We start from the raw sequence: 15,575 nt of genomic DNA, 5'->3' as shown, positions 1-15,575 counted from the left end.
ACTGGAATCAGTTCTGGGATATCTGTTGTTTGGTATCTACTTCTCCCGTCTTTAATTATCAGTTGAATATCGCTGGTTAATGATGTTTGTCAACAATTGTAAACTAGAAGTCTTTAAGTCCTCCTCTGACACACATGCACAACAGCAGGAGCTTATACTTGTCAACAGCTGGTGTACTAAAAGTGGGCTCAAGCTCATTGCCAAAAACAGCAGCATTATAGCATTTGGTAAACACCCCAGCTCTGACTTATATCATATACTTACAGATAGCCCACCATTTCAAAATGAAAATGTTGTGAGAGACTTGGGTACATGGTGGACAGCTCCCTTATTTTTGATTGTCACTTCATAATAGTGGTTAGGAAATTCTTTTACATTGCACCACTCATAGCTAAAGGTATATCTCCCAAATCTAAAAAAATCCTCACCACCTTGTACTCTCCTCAGAGTAGACTCATCATTGAGTAAAATATGCCCCTGTATTTCACCTGGTTAAGTCCTTTCCCATATTCCTTCACAACTCCCTTTCTCTAGTACCTCTCTCCTGCAGCTAGTGCCAATATCCCATATCTAGATCTAACTTGTTTTGCTTTCCTGTTAGACTTATGTTCTACTACTTGCTTATTTACTAATAACTCTGTAATATGTTCTACTACTTGTTTGTTTTCAACTATTTAGTCTCTTTAGTCACTTTGTTAACTACAGTATTGTTAATTGCAATTTTATTAATACTGATTTTATAACTTCTTGTTTTATAGTAAATTGTTAATGTACTGGAGCTTTACTCACTGAGTCTCTGCTGAAAATGGGCTACTTGCCCAGTCAGACATGACCTGGTTAACACATGTAAATAAATAAATAAATAAATACATTCTTTAGGATATATCTTACTAAGCCTGTCATGGAATATGAGAGATCCCAGAAGTTTATAACTAAAAAGATCAGAGGCTTAGAACAGTTTACTGGCAAAATGTAATCTATAAAAACAATAAAAAAAACACTGGAAACATAGCTGGATAAAAGAGTTAACATACTTTTTTAAGGTCATACAATAAATACTGATTAAAATAAATACTATGCAGAACCACCTACTGCAACTGATTAATGTATAAAAAGCTGTAAAGGGCATATAATTATATAACCATTTAAGTGCCATAGTACCATATTATATCTAATAATATAGATAAATACTGCTTAGTGTATTTCTGATCTGCGGTGGTGGTGCTGCGGTACCGTTGTTCCCTCACAGTAATACGTCCTGTTCAATTCTCAGCTAGAGCGTCTTCTGTGTGGAGACATGTATGGATGGGTGTACCTTTGTTGAAGGTTGTACGTCAGGGCAGGCAACTCGGCATGTAAACATCTACTGCCAATCATTAGCAGACCGGAGTTCTGCTGTGGCAACCCCTAACCGGGAAAAGCCGAAAGACACAACAACAACAACAACAACAACTGCTTAGTGTATTTCTAACTGATGGCTAAATTGTGCCATAACAAAAAACTTGAATTAATCCAATTTACTACCATGTGATTTCCAAAATTGTTCATCGACAGAATTTGGCATATTTTGATTATTACAATCCTTAATATGTTATGTTCTAATAACCTTGTTTTAATCATTCTCATAGTTTTACTAATGTAAAAACGATTATATGAACATACTATATGATAAACTACCATAACAGATCAAGTGAAATATTTTCTAACTTTAAAGTTACCAGAAGGGATGAACTGATCTTTCTTACTAGAGATATCTACAAACCTTACAGTGCAAATATTATTAAGTCCCTGTAAAAGGGGCATGCAAAGGGAAAAAAATAAGGGAAGTGTGCATGTGTGTGTATGTGTGTGTGTTTGTCTGCATGTATATAAAACTTGGATCTAGATGATTGTCACTATTGAAATGACACCCTGATACCATGAATGGGAAAAAGAGGTTGTGGATGGATTGGTGGATGGATGGATGGATATAAACTAACACATTTACTAAATACAAACCAGTCATTTAAACTAAGATCAACTCAAAAAAGAAAAAACAAAAAAACAAAAAACAAAATGAATATAAATCATGAAGAAAACAAGAAAATGTTGTATATGCCAAAAAATAGGCTAGTACTTCTTAAATAATTGCATAACAGAATCAGAGAAACTTGTATACTTACAATAAAGATTATCAATATTTTTTTAGTATTTTTTGAGTCTCACCATGTTGTTTGTAAGTATATGTAAATATATATAGTACATGTCAGACAGTCCGGCAATCTCACTACAACATGACAAATGGTAAATCACAATGTAAGAAGAATCACTCTGTGTAGATCCAAATGAAACCAAATGGTGATTCTTACCATGTCAGTAATGAACTTTCATTCTATCCAATATACATAATTAAAGACTTTATCTACAAGAAAAGACTAGAGGTTTTGTCCCAGTACTCAGTTTCATATAGACTCTTTAAGCGTGACTTGCGCCTTGCTTTTGGGGCTATAAGGGATCCAGTAGTCCAAGAACTCTTATCCCTCATTAAATCACAGTCCAGGCCCTTATAGGGCTATAAGGGATCCAGTAATCCAAGAACTCTTAAAGCTTACTAAATCACAGTCCAGCTAGCACTATGGCCAGAAACCTTACCATACTCCAACAAATAAATAAGACTTGGAAATGAGAGAGATTTGTCAGGCTGTGCCCACCTCTTCTCTGGAACAAGCTCCCTCTCCAAATTAAGCAGTGTGACACACTGCCTGCCTTTCAGAAAGAGCTGGATGACCGAATGGATATTCACAAGTTCACTTCTGGCATGACTGCCCTCAATCTCCTCAAAAAGAGTGGCAAATCCTAAAGGTTTGTATTGTCAAGGTAAAAATGGCTTCATGGCCAGGTTGCCTTATAATTCCTGTAATATCTATAACAACATTTCCTTGCCCACCACCAAAAAAAAAAAGTACACAAATACATTTCCTTCTAATGTAAAACATTTTCCAAAAAAGAAAGGCATTCAAGATCTATTAGATAAAGCACATCCTCATTAAAACTTAGATTTCTACACATTACACCCCGAATTTCTAAGAGTAGGTGGTACCATTCTAAACCACCTATTGAAGAACCTATTCAGTGTTACCCTAAGTTTTAAATCAATGCCCCCCATTTATAAATACTCATTATCCCTCATCAATGTGGTTACTGGCACCATAGTCACTGACTACTGGCCAACTGGAAACTCCTGTCCTATAGCTAAATAATATAATATATTATATATATATATATATAATTTTCAGAGCCAAACAGAATAGATTCCATTCCAGATACAGAACAATAACCTCACTGTATGCATTACTTAATCAAATCTGTAGCAGTATGGAAAAAGAGCTACTGATAGGTGCCATTTTCCTAGCTCTTCATTGCATCTTTGAAATTTCTAACAACCAGTTACTACTTCAAAAGCTGAGCAAAATTGGTTTTGTTTATAGGTTTATAGGTGTAGAATAGTGTGTGTGTGTGTGTGTGTGTGTGTGTGTGTGTGTGTGTGTGTGTGTGTGTGTGTGTGTCTTGTACCTTTAAGAAGCATTTCAAGGAAAGCACGTGTATATAAATAGCAAGCATGTGCTAGCTTCAGTGCAATTTTGAGAGTGTGGCTAGACAGTGCACATGCATGAGTGTGATAGCTAGTTTGTTTATATGTTTATCTAAGTTAAAGTTATTGAGCCTCAATCCTGATGTGTTTCTATATAATAAAGTTGCTTGAACAGAACCCACAAATTCTCATCTGTTTTATCCTGACCAGATGAGCAACATAGTGTCAGAACTGGAATTTCAGAGACTGCTTTTCAGAGCTATGAGGAGCAGAGTTATCCATGAAGGCAAACTAAAAGAGCCGAGCAAAAATAAAAAAAGGGTCAGAAATGAACCAAAGGTAATGAAAACTTGCACAAATTATTTATTTATAAAAAAGATAAAACAGAGCATTACAAGGGCATAGAATGCATTATTAAACTGTGACAGGCGCAAAAAAGTTTATTAATTAAATGTTTAAAATTAAAATATTTGACAAAACAATTATCAGAAAAGCACAAAAGGGGTTTAAATTACCTTAAAATTGCAGAATGAGCATGTTTAAAGTAAAACGAATATGTTTACAGTAAAACGAGCACAAGTAAAGTGTAATGACACAACAATGAATAGAACATGCTGGAGGGATAGATTCCCTTCGCAGAAACTTCCCTTACTATGGAACAGGGTCCCGATCTACATAAGACAGAGCCCCTCACTATCACTCTTCAAGAGGAACCTTGATGAGTGGATGGGTAACAGAAAGTTCACACCGGGGATCACACCAACAGCACTACTAGATAGGGGCCAAGGGTACTAGCTGCTAGTACAAGGGTCTAGGAAACTACTAAAGGTGTGGTGAATACCGCACAACGTGGCTGGGCTAATATATGCCTTCGGGCAGATAGCCCAGTACCAACCTATGAACCTATGAACCTAGAATGGGCATGAAAAGAGATTAAACGAGCAAAACAAATATAATAAAGGGCAAAAAAAAGGGAACATTAAGCATAAATAAAGCAAGGTGACTGTATTTTTTTTTGGCAAAATACTGTGTTTTGGCATAAACTACTATTTTGAATTGACTGAAGCTATTCAGGGCATAATTAGTTATTCAACGTATCTTAAAATGTGTGTGTAGTATGTGCTTATTATGGTGCATTTATTCCGAAGAGTTTATTTGTATGCAAAGTGCAAAAATTTCATAAAGTGCAGTCAAAATACAGCCATTTCAAAAAGTTTCTTGTGCTGGGTGTGTCTTTTTGCAGAGTGCCAACATTAGAGTGTTTCTTGCACTGTAAAGAGTTATTTAGCAAAGAACAGCCATTTTGGGAAAGTTTCAGTGTGCTGTGAACTGTTTATTCACAAAGTGCAATTACTTCAAAATGTTTCTTAGTCTGAGCTTCTTTTGCCAGTTTCTTTGCACAGTGCAGTTATAGCAAACTGCTTTTTACACTGATAAGAGGTGATTTCTTATAATACAGTGATTTCAAGAGGATTCTTCTGCCTAGGAGACTTATTTTGCAAAGTTCAGTTATTCAGATGTTTGATGTTCTATTGGGCATAGTTACAAAAACTGGCATAAATTTCTGGCATATGAAGTATATGTGTGCATGTTCATACAGTTACAAGTGGACTTGGGTTGCATTGTGTTTTTCTGCAATTTGTTGGCATGGCAGATGGATTTAGAAAGCCATCACCACTTGAATTTGATCAGAATATTGCAGAAAATTGGAGAATATTTGAGCAAGAGTACAATATTTTATACAAGCTGCTTATTCTGAAAAATATGCATGCACCAGGGTGTTCATTTTGTTAAACCTAGTTGGTCACATGCCATTTAAAGAGATCATTCATGTGTGTATGCACCAGCAGTATATGAAAGAGAAGGGGAAATTGTTACATTGTTGTACAGGCTGAATCAAGGGAAGACCCTGGGTGTTTGAAACGCAAATTCTGGGAAATGTGTAACCTTCAAACAAATGTTACATTAGAGAGGCATTTGTTTTACACAAGAGATCAAAAGCAAAGAGAAACCTTTGCAGCTTATATTACTGACCTGGGATACAAAGCTAAAACGTGTAGGTTTGGTGACTTAAAAGATGGGTTAATAAAGGACAGGCTTATGTGTGGTATTAATAGTGCTGCAGTGAGAATGATTTTGCTTCATGACAGTGATTTAATGCTGAGCAAAGCTATTGAGATTTGTCAAGTCCATGAAGTTACAGAAAGGCACACAAGTATGCTAGCAAGTGATAAGAGCATTGTTTCATCAGGCTCCAGAGCAAATGTAGACAGCATGCAGTACATGGCTAGCAGAAGCAGGTCTAACCACATGTCTGCTGTAACCCCTGCGAATGTGGCAGGTAAAACCCATAGTTTTCCAGCAAGACTAGTTCAGTGAAAAAGATATGTTCAATGCAGTATGAGGGTAAGTCATCAAAACCCACATCAAGGTTTATTGCTAACTGTCACAATTGTGGTGCCAATCATGAGTCTAAAAGACAAAAGTGCTTAGCATTTGGTCAGCAATGCCACAAGTGTAAAAAAATGGAACCATTTTCAAAAGTTTTGCAAATCAAGTAAATCATAGTTATAAAGGAAGGTCACTTAAAAAAGCAAGTTGTTCATATAGAGAGCTCCAGCCCTGCTTTCTGTGTGGATGGTGCATCAATAATTGGTGAAAAGTTTGATGCAGTAAAATTGCTGGCAAAGAACAAAGTATTTTATTCGGTCCATATCAATAGTAAATCCACTGATCTCAAAGTAGACACTGGTTCAAAGTATAATGTTATGTCAGCAGACACATTTGCTAAGGTGAGAGCTGATGAGCAACTTAATGTGGTCACTTGTGTGAAACTTGTTGCTTATGGAGGTGAAGAAATTCAAACTGAAGGCTCAGTAGTACTTTCATGTTATTTGGCTAGGAACTGCTGCAGATTCCTATTCTTTGTAATCCGAAGACCTGTGCAGTCATTACTGGGTCTCAGAGACAATTTGAGAATTAATCTGCTTTCCTTTGGCAAAGAAGTTCATCATACAAGCACATATCTTAGTTCCAATTTTACTGAAGCTGTTTTCTCAGAGTATGCTTCTTTCGATGACACATTAGGCAAACTTCCAGTTCTATATTCAATAAAGTTAGACCCAGAGGTCAGTCCAATGGTCAGACTAGCAAGAAAAGTTCTGAAAACTATGCAGAATAAAGTCAAAGCTCAGTTGGATAAAAAACATGCAGATTTATGGGATAAATATAAAATAAGTTCCAGTTCAGCTGACACACATATTGGGTGTGGTCAGTCAAGGAAAAAGGGTAACCGTATGCCTCTATGTTTTGAGGTATATAAGAACTAACATTCAAATTAATTAGCAGAATAAAGGGTTTGCAGTTACAGTTGGTAAATGAATTGTTTTTGTATTATTGTTTTAAGAGCTTTGTATTAAAGTGTTGCAATGCATAAACAATATTGTAATATAGACAGATACAAAATAATGTTTGCTAGTTTACAGAATGCAAAATTTAAAGTCAATGCTACATTGTAAAAGTGACAGCACAGTTAAAAATTCATATCCTATGTATAAAAGAGTACATTATGTAATCAGTTTAAGACTGTAAATGTTTCATATGGAGATAGCAGTTTGCCAAGCATATGAGCTGAGATTACAGTCAGCCTAGCAAGCTAAATTATGTTATATGGCCTCCATTTTAACAACACATTCATGCAGCATTCAGTACTAATAAACAGTTAAATAACGTCAGCTAAAGAAGTGGTTATGGTGAGACAGTGGGTAGAGTTTCACTCACTGAACAGTCTGTTAAAATCTAAGGGTCACGAGACAAAATGTAAAAAGTTCAACAGTTAAAACTAATTGATGATAATGTACAGTGTTACATTATTTTCATTTACAACTATCAAATTAAATGCATTTGCTACAGCCAAGACCTTAGGAAAGCTGTCCATTTTAGTTGTGAGACAGAAACAGATTTTAATACTGCTTTTGTAGCAGTAAATCCCAACAGTTAATACTGAACATGGAAACACAAGCATGTAAAAGCTGGTACTTAGTTCGAGTTGTTTCCAATAAAGCTAAACAGGTTACCGATTTAAATATTGTTAGCTTTTCAAATACAAGGCAGTCCACTATGGTTAATGACTGGGCAAATGACGTAAGTAATGTACAAAGTTCAAGCCCAAAGGATAATAAAAAGTATGCTGGAGTTCAGGTTAATATTGCCAGTGACATACCAGATTTTCAAAATAAAAAGGACGGTAGACCATACATTTTATTACTCATGACAGTTTTCATGCTATCAGGGTTTAAAAGGTCAAAGGTAATTACAGTCAACAGCAAGCCTTTGGAGTTTAGATTTTTAAATAAAGCCTAGAAAGAAAATAGCGGAATTTTTGTTACAGTCTCAGTGTGACAGTACCATTTTAAAAATTACGTCAAAATTAAGTGTTGTGTTAAAATTTAATGTAAAAAAATCAGTTTGTCTACAGACTTGCAAGAGCTTATTAGCAGCAAATGGCTTTTTCATGCAGAAAAATGTATGTTTATTTTCATGAAAAAATGTAAATAAAGTCAGCACAGCAAGCAATGCTGCCAGTTTATAGTTGTTAAAGCTGCATGTCATGTAGAACATATAAAGTCAGGGCAATAAGCAATGCTATATTATTTTAAGGACCTAATACTAAATACAATCAAGCAAGAAATGAAAAGAAGAGGTTTAAAAGGCCTAACTATAAAAAGGACATTTCAGCATTAAAGCAGAACTTCCTTTACTTCATCAGTGACTAGAATAATGCAGAGCAAAATTTGGCAAAGAACTGTGGGACAGAAACTGACTATGTGTTTCAATTATTTCTTCAATGCTTAAAGCAAGTATGAATGTTTTTAGACAATGTTCTCATGTTTAGTAGTAGTTTGCAGTCTATCTCTATTCAAATGGATTTCAGTTTATTTGTGTTCAGGTAACATTTTCAAAATGTTCTCATGTTTCAGACAAATTGTATTAGCATACATTATTAGTATTAGTTAGGATATAACATGTACCAATTTCAGTTATGCTTTTATTTATTTTTTTTTAGTTTAGTTTTCAAAATATACACAGCTCTTTTTAAATGTTCAGTAAATGCTAATGTAAATATCAGTCAACTTTCAGAATATGACATTCATATTCAATTATGTGTTCAGTATAGTATATTTCAGTTAAATCTTAAAATACTTCACATTATTCAGTCATTAGTTAAGGGTAAACTGACAGACTTATTCGTAACAGGCTTATTACATTATTCAGTCATTAGTTAAGGATTAAGTAACAGAATTATTTGTTTTGTTACAGGCTTATTATGTAAATAATAGGTAGTGATAGCAATAGTCAAGGCATAACAAGGCAGGCTTAATTTGTTAATTAAGTTACAGATTGCAGTGCACTTTACATTAGTCAGGAATTAAGGACACTAACGGACAATGCAAAGGTATAGACATAAAATACATAAAGTATAGGTTTTAGTAAAGTATTATAGTTCATAAATATTCATAAAAGATTAAAAAAGGTAAGTAGTAGTAATTATGCTTCAAGACCATTTATAAAGTTGTCTTTTTTAGTGCAGATTTCAATTAGTCTTCAGAAAATAGCCATCATGCTTGATAGGCTATAAAATATGTGGCAGAAATGCTGCCAAGAAGGGAATTTCCTCTATATCCAATGCAGTGAAAGAAAATTAAGATAAAAGGTATAACAAAGGTGAGCCAAGTCGGCTCAACAGTTAAATCTGGCAAAGATCCAAGACATGCAGGAAAATGCTAATAAAAGGGCGCAATGCAAAGTTACCAGCCCAGTCCCTGGAGTAAGGTTGTATGTGTATAAAACAGAACAAGGGGCACTTCTGCCCTACATGCCAAAATTATTGGCTAAGCAGATAAGAAAGTACAACCATCAGCTACTAAGTTATGCAGGTTTTCAGGAATTTTTGCCTATCATAAAGTATAAGTTTTTAATAAAAAGAAAGTAAATAAAGGTAAAGCAATTCAGGAGGAGTGCATAATATGTCTGCAGACTAACCCAAAGTTAAGAAAGCCTTTGTTGCAGAGAAGGGCCAGTTTCAGAAAAAGCATGGTACATTATACAAATACATTTTTCAAGACCTCTTCCTACAGAAAAAGGGGGGTAAATAATGTACAAGTTTTAAATATATCACTCACACTTGAATACCCTAAAGACTATAAATCTAGGTAATATGAAATCAAATCATAAAGTTAAGAGATTTCAATCCAAGCAGGCCATAAATGCTCAATTGACACCTAGTCGTCAAATTTAAAATTACAAGTTTATTCAAATAATAAAGTTAAGAGATTTCAATCCAAACAGGGCATAAATGTTCAAGTGATACCTAGTGGTCAAAATTAAAATTCCATGTTTACCAAATATTTTTTTTTATTTTATTTTCAGATTATAAGTCAAGGAGCATAAAAGCTAAATACAGTAGTTAGCAATATAAATGTAAGGTAACTACAGAAGTAGGTCCCAGTAGACTTTTGTCAAGGGACCTCAGGGGCAACTGTTAGATCATGTTTTTTCATTGTACAGTAGTTATTAGACATTAGACAGGCTAGAAATGGTGTTTCATTTATACATACATTTTAGAAAGCAGAAACAAAGAATCTTGCACTAAATGTTGACCTTGCTGAAATAACAGTTTGTCAAGGGAAGATTGCAAAAAGTTCTTGTTATGTTCTTTTCTCAAGGAAAGAATCAAGAGATAAGTTAAGCTAAAAAACAAGGTGTAGCCTGAGGATCAAGGCTAGGGGTGTGGATATAGTCAGTAGAGGAAAATTACTGAAAGAAAGAATATAATATGCTGTGTTCAGGATACTACAGAGAAGATGTTTAACACTCAAGCATGAGTACAGAAAACAGGTCATCTAGAGATTATGTCAGTTTACGTTGTTCAGGACAATCAGAATGATGTACAGCAATTTGAATTGTTTATCAATACTGTTAATGAGGGCAGTATTCCGATATTGTGAACATCTAATAAACCTTATTAAATGAACAACAGTGTTTGGAGAATTCATGCTAAACAGTGCACAAGACTTGGTTCATAAGGCAGAGACTGACACCTAAGACTTTTGTTTCTCAGTCTCATGGCATACATTGTTTCCAGCTAATTAAGGTAAAGTACTGTATTTCAAATTTTACAACCACTAGTCATAATGTGTTTACTTAATGCATTTGTTTCAATTTTCCTGCAGATATCGGATTTATGTTCAGTGATTCACTCCTTTAATTTTCTAGTGGTGTTACCTACATAGAATGATGGACACAACACAAGTAGCCAAATGGACCACATTTACACTATTACAGTTTGCTGAAGAATATGAATGGATTATCAGACTGCAGGCAGATTCTAAGCCGGGTCTGAATTATTCTGTGAGTATTAAACATGTATTAGTTAGAAGACAGCAGCAAAATATTTAAATGTGTATTTATATGTATGTAGATGTTTTTAATTGTATAATATTATGGTTTTTAAGCATTTGCATTTCTTAATTGGTAGGGTGTGTTTGTGATAGGCTGACTGTGATCATATGATTTTAAACTTGCTGTTACTTAAAGAGAATACTGTTAATATGGAGTATTAGCACTGAATAAGGGTATTGTACCCGAAAGCTTTAGAATAAAGTGCCTTTTTGGCATTGGAGCTGTTCTGTTCGTGTTTAGTATTTCTTCGAAGACTCTCCAGTTACCACAGTAGTAATTTTATCTTACATTCTGGTGTTAGTTTTTACAGTGGGCACTGCACTTTTATAATAAGAGTGTTCTCACAGTCAGCATAATGGAAGGAAAAGGAAAAACAAGTCAGTCTATTAAGAACTTTTTATCCAAGGAAGGTAAACCTTTGCTGCTAGCTGTATCTAATATACCTGCATCTATGGGAGCCACTGCTCTGTCTTCAGATGCTTTTGAAAAGACTCTTGATTTACTAGAGAAGAAAGAAGAGGTATTTAAGAAGCTCCAGTTGCAGTGGCTAAGTTTTTTAGCTTATCTGGAGCTGGGGGTTGTCCCATGGGACCTTTGTATCCTCAAGATGCCCTCATATGCAAATACCTATCCAGAGTTATTAAAACAGTGGCAGCAGCTAAATCTAAGATCAAGTTTGGACTATATGTGTTTAATGAATGATTTCTTCTAAAATATTGAGAAAGAACTAATGGAAGAAATTATTAAGTTAGAAAATGACTTCTTGAATATGCCTTGTTTTATAAATTTAACTAATCTGTATCAGAATATGTTGGACAGATTACAGCTTCTTGATAGCAGGCTTGAAGCCACTAAGAAACATAAGTTATCAAGAGATGTCAATGATTTTAAAATGGGCAATATTTTCTCTTGGCCCAAGACTGAAATTCATAAAAGACCACCTTTAAAACAAAATAGGCCAATGTACTAGTTGGATAAGTTTCTGCCAGCCAGTAAGAAAGAAACAGTTCAAATAACTAATAAAAAGGCCATTTCACCTTTACAGTCTTTGCGACAGGCTAATCAAGAACAATTTCCACCTCTGCTTGCTGCGTCATCTTCCCCTCAGCTGAATACGGAGCTTTCAAACAAGAAAGCAAAAAAGTGAACTGCTAGTAGCTACGATGGCATCAGGATTAAACTGTGAACAGCAAAATGGCAACATAAAAGCATCTTTTTCTGGCTCTCTGGCATGTTTTCAGCTAAATTTGCCAGAAAAGCTGGGGATACAACAAAGGAATCCTTTACGAGGACGCTTGCTACAACATCAAGCAATGAACTCCCCAAACAGGACAAAAAGAAGGAACAACAGCCCTATACATTGCAACAAGCAGCTCGTCATTAATGGACAAGGATAAAGGTATAGTGAACTTGTCTAGTTTTGTGTTAACACAAGCACCAAGATCCTTAATAGGGAAAGGTTTAAAGTTTACCCCAAGTGCATCGGATGACATTGTTGCAGCATTGACTGATTTGAAAATGTTTGTTAGGACTCTAAACCTTAAACATTTGTTTAAAAAAGAAGATGTAATGGATGCATTGCACTGTAAAATATCAAGTGTGTTTATACCAATAAGTAACCCCATGATAACTGCATCTCATAATGTATGTGAGAATGAACTGAGACAATTGTATGCTAGTAATACTACAAATAAATATTATAATTTAACTGTTGCTGAAGCTGAAGCTCTGAAACAATTGGAGAGAAATGATGACATAGTTATTAAACAAGCAGATAAGGGGGGAGCTACAATTAATATAAACCGAACTGATTATATGTCTTCACTGAATTTTTTTATTGTAAGATGCTGGGACTTTTAAGAAAGTTATGTTTATGGATGTTAAAAAATGTATTATAGAAATGAACATGATAATATATGAGTTACAGTTGAGCAATGATATAGATATATATTTATTTAATTATTTTACAGTTGCTTGCCATAGAATACCACAAATTTATGGCATACCTAAGGTCCATAAATCACTAGAGAACCCCCCCATTGAGACCTATAGTCTCAGGAGAGGGGTGGATAACTGAACCAATTTCCATCTTTTTGCAAAAATGATTAAGCAATTATTTACAAGGTTGCCCTAGTGTTATTCATGATGCAACTGATTTTTTAATAAAACTAAAGGAGTGCTTTAATAAAAAGGAAAGAACAGACTATATGTTTGTTATACTGGACATAACTTCACTGTTCACTGTGATACCCAATACATATGGAATTGAGGCTATTCATGACTTTCTTAACATTGAAATAAGTTTGCCTGCTAAAGAGATAGAAAATATATGTTTTTGGAGCTTTTCTCCCCGGGCCTCCACTGAAAATGGGTACTTCTTGGCCCAGTGGACTTCCCCGTTAATCAAACTGAAATAAATAAAATAAATGAATATGTGTGTTACTGGACATAGTTTTAACGAAAAATATCTTTCTTTTTAATAACAAACATTTTTTGCAATTGGCAGGTGTGGCCATGGGGACTGCCATGGCTAGCACCTATGCCAATTTGGCGCTGCACCAATGGGAAAAGCAATTTATTTATAATGAGAATAATGCATTAAACAAAAAAGTTGAATTTTATCAAATATTGATGATTGTTTTCTTATATGCAGTGGAACATAAGAAGAGTTAAAAGAATATATTTCATATTTGGATAATTCAACTGACTTCTTGAAGTTTAAAATGACAAGTTCTGATGTGAAAATAACATTCTTAGATGTAGAATTAGAAAAAAAAGGAAGATAGGATTGAAACTAGTGTTCATAAGAAGGATGTGCATGCTAGTCGTTATGTTCATAAACAGTGTATGCACACACCTCACATTTTTAATAGTATAATGAAAGCACAGTTTATTAGCATTAGTAGATTAAACATAGAAGACAGTAAATTTACAGAAAAAAAAGAAAGAAATGTCTAGTGAATTTGTCAGTAGTAGTCATGATCCGGTAGTTATAGGGAAAATATGTAAAGAAGTTTGTAAAGAAAGGACATGTATAAGTAAACCTATATTCTTAATGGAAAAAAGGTATTGAATGCCTGGTAAAAGAGATTGTAAATAAGATTAGGTATACCACTACTTTCAATGTAAGAACTAGAGAAGTAAAGAAAATAATATGTAAAAACTGGGCCATTTTGTTAGCAATGCCATAATTACAAAGGATTCAAGATGATAAACCTAACTTTGCATATAGAAACTTTAACATTTTAAAAAGGAGGTTATGCTATAAGGATTTTAAATCATTAGAGAAAAACAGTTCTGTGAATAAGCTTGGAACAGTCCAATGTATGAATCGCAGTTGCTGCAGTGACATCTTAGTACATAATAATTTGTTTGTTCATCCTATAATTCACAAACAATATGTGTTTTACTGTTCAAATTGTAATAGTGTAAATGTGGTCTATTTGGCTACCTGTGTTAAGTGTCCATCATTCTGTGTGGGTAAAACCACTGGAAAATTAAATTAAATCATTGAACATAAATCCAATATTCCCAGGAAAATTGAACAAACGGATTAAGTAAACACATTATGACTAGTGGTTAAGAACATTATTTTAGATTTAGGGTTATGAATGTAGTCTTTAAAGAGGCCAGGGGAGTCAATATAAATAATATACTGGAGAATAAAGAATATGAATGGATTATCAGATTGCAGCAGATTCTAAGCCTGGTCTGAATAATTCTGTGAGTATTAAACCTGTATTAGTTAGAAGACGGCAGCAAAATCTTTAAATGTGTATTTATATGTATGTAGATATTTTTAATTGTGTAACAGTATCCATTTTAAGCATTTGTATTTCTTAACTGGTAGGGAATGTGTGTGATAGGCTGACTGTGATCATATTATTTTAAATTTGCTCTTACTTAAAGTGAATACTGTTAATATAGAGTATTACCACTGAAGAAGGGTGTTCTACCTGAAAGCTTTGCTTTGGAATAGTGTTCTACCTGAAAGCTTTGCTTTGGAATAAAGTGCCTTTTGGCATTTGAGCTGTTGTGTTGGTATTTAGTATTTCTTCTTTGACACCCCAGTTTCCACTGTAGCAATTTTATCTTACCTTATCCAGTTTGCCCAGAAATACAATGAAACAGCTTAATGTAGAGAATTTTGACTTTGATGTCATTGAAGTGCGTTATTTTTCTACCATGAGACTTGAGCTGAGAGATCATACAAATACTGATCCAATTTTGCAAAAGCTCAACCCCTTCATTAATGCTGGAAGGTCGTCAAAGAAATGTAGTGTACCACCTGAAGTGCAAACTTATTTTCCTTACAGAGATGAGCTGTTGATGAAAGTTGGCATTATTTTCAAAGGTCCTAAAGTTGTTGTTCCTGCTTCCTTAAAACATGAATATATCCAGATTTTGCATCGTTGTCACCCTGGTTCCGAATTTACTAAAAGAAGGGTGAGAAGACTAGTATTTTGGCCTTCTCTAGCAAAAGATACGTTCTTCTTGTTGAGTATGTACTAGTACTAAACCACATTTGCAAAAAGAACCACTT

The 15,575-nt window shown here is 34.4% G+C and overlaps 1 long non-coding RNA gene across 1 annotated transcript in view; it reads left to right on the top strand.

Moving 5' to 3' along the window:
• The window catches only part of LOC122798310, a 50,980-nt gene extending 36,019 nt beyond the window's left edge, over positions 1-14,961 (top strand). Inside the window, exons 2-3 of the long non-coding RNA XR_006364241.1 lie at positions 10,804-10,981; positions 12,078-14,961. This is a non-coding gene — a long non-coding RNA (uncharacterized LOC122798310). The remainder of the gene's footprint in view (positions 1-10,803; positions 10,982-12,077) is intronic.
• The last annotated feature ends 614 nt before the right edge of the window (positions 14,962-15,575 follow it).

This window comes from Protopterus annectens, chromosome 3.part1 (assembly GCF_019279795.1).
Source record: "Protopterus annectens isolate FY-2018-M chromosome 3.part1, PAN1.0, whole genome shotgun sequence".
In the NCBI taxonomy this organism is placed as follows: domain Eukaryota; kingdom Metazoa; phylum Chordata; order Ceratodontiformes; family Protopteridae; genus Protopterus; species Protopterus annectens.
The sequence above is the reverse complement of the archived record's forward strand: the minus strand, read 5'-3'. Positions and strand labels throughout refer to the sequence as shown.